This window comes from Limulus polyphemus, unplaced genomic scaffold, assembly GCF_000517525.1.
Source record: "Limulus polyphemus unplaced genomic scaffold, Limulus_polyphemus-2.1.2 Scaffold2585, whole genome shotgun sequence".
NCBI lineage: Eukaryota > Metazoa > Arthropoda > Merostomata > Xiphosura > Limulidae > Limulus > Limulus polyphemus.
Genome location: NW_013668195.1, coordinates 132,723 through 135,179, shown reverse-complemented (window position 1 = coordinate 135,179; position 2,457 = coordinate 132,723).

Genomic DNA, 2,457 nt, shown 5'->3' with positions numbered 1-2,457 from the left:
ACTGGTAAATTTTGATTTAATCTCAAGTGCATTTGTTAGAAAACACTTGGATTTAAAACCTTACAGATTAGTCTTGAAAATATTACTCCTCACTATCACACTCAAGCTACTAAAGTTTGGTAGCAAAGAATCTGAGGATACTAGAAATTAAACTGAAGAAGTGAAACTAACACTGGTGGTCACAATTTTAAGTCTCTCAGAATAATTATAAACTCGTGTCTCTAAAGAGACATTAAACGACAAGAAAAGGCAAAATACTTGCAATATCGCGAAAAATATGCAAGTCACACTCAGAGGCCTGGATAACCCAAGTGCCTTTGGAGTAGACCTTTCTTCGTCAGTAAAAAGGCAGTGCAGTGTTTTCATGGTTAATCTGTATTGAACTGAAATATCTTTCAATTAAGTACAAACACAAAATAACTTCAAAAACACTACAATGCGCTAATATCCTCCTGATTACAGGTCTACTTTCAGAAATGCTCGGTTTATAGCATCATTGTATTTTGCAATATGATGGTACTTTATAAGAATGATGTTCCAGGTTTAATTCTGCCCTTGGAAATGTCTTCTTTATAGTTAATCGTGCTCGGTCTGATGGTCATGAATACCTTGTAATATCCACCACCTCAGTTTCCCTTTTATGACACGCTTCTAAGAAAGACAGCGAGGTCAATCTTTGACTTTTTTCCTGGTGGACATTTAGAGGTAAACACAAGGGCAGTCAGAAATAAGAATCTCTCTTCATCCGTTTTATTATAGTTAAAATGGAGTTACAACTAAACAGAGTAAGAAATTTGATAACAGGAGTAGGAAAGTAAAATAAACAGAGTTACTAAAAGCATAAGAATACAATAAGCATGTATATACATTAGAAAAAGACGACCAAAGCAAGAAAAAAAACTTTGGGATGGAAAAGAAAACAATCTTCAGAGAATAATTCTAAGAAAAGAAAAACTTTAAGGAGGAGCTTGGTACCAAGAAGATATATGGTTTGACATCACAGTGTTACCATCATCATCTATGTCACAAGAGACAGAATCAAAACTCGGAATTGTTGGCATCAGAAGTTAATGACCAAAAGTAAGTACAGCATCAGAAACTAAATAGCCTTTTTGTAATAGTCTGAATAGGTAACAGAAACAGTCTGTGTTTAATAATCTGAAGAAGATACAAAGTTTTTACTTGAAATTGACGGAAATAACATCATAATTAAAAGTCTGAATTGACTACGTGAATGGAATAGAGGACGAGAAGCAATGTGTCTCTTAATAGAAGATGGTTTGACGTTATTAACAAGATAGGTTTTCTGGAAAGTTGAATTTTGAGCTTAGTTGTGATTATTAGGAGGATGGAAATGTCCTTAACGTGGAGTAAAAGGAGGTTTATTCTTTCGAGGTTCATTGGTAGATTGATTAACGTAATGCCTTTCAATTTGAAGTAGCCTATTGGAGTTAACCAAAACGTTTATAGAGTTTGTGAGAGCACCAGATTTCCAAGAAATGATACATACAGTAAACTTAGCTTTCAATATAGATGTAATTGCGTCACTCGAAATGAAAAGATTAACATTTCGAAGAAGGAGATTAGTGAAGCTGTCACTATATACTAGTAGGGGAATGACAAGGATTCTGAAAATCAGAAGAGTATCAGGGAGTGTTCAGGTGAGTAAAATCAAGTATAGTTAGACATGGGACGAAAATTCCACACTTTTGTTTTAACCGACGTGTTTATCCTATGAATAATTGAGCATCAGTTACATATTTACAGAAATATTAAATACTTTAAGAACGAAGAAAGACAAAACCGCAAACCATCAAACATGAAAGAAGATATCATGGCGGAAATAATGTTTTTAGTGCAGTTAAAGAAGAAATCCGTTTGAATTGTATTTAAAAATGATTACTTGACTTTAGCTTGAAACAACTTGCAATAAATACGTATGTGAATCACCAACACAGTAAACTATTGTTGCAGCTGTCGGTAATTACATATGTGAACCATCAACAAGGTAAAACTATTGTTGCAGCCGTCGGTAAATATGTATGTGAAACACCAACAAGGTAAAATGGTTCACATATGTAATTACTGACAGCTGCAACAATAGCCAACAAGGTAAAACTATTGTTGCAGCCGTCGGTAAATATGTATGTGAAACACCAACACAGTAAACTATTGTTGCAGCTGTCAGTAATTACATATGTGAGCCACCAACACGGTAAAACTTCTTGCAGCTGTCAGTAATTACATATGTGAGCCACCAACACGGTAAAACTTCTTGCAGCTGGCAGTAATTACATATGTGAACCACCAACAAGGTAAAACTATTGTTGCAGCTGTCAGTAATTACATATGTGAACCACCAACACAGTAAAACTTCTTGCAGCTGTCAGTAATTACATATGTGAGCCACCAACACGGTAAAACTTCTTGCAGCTGGCAGTAATTAAATATGTGAAC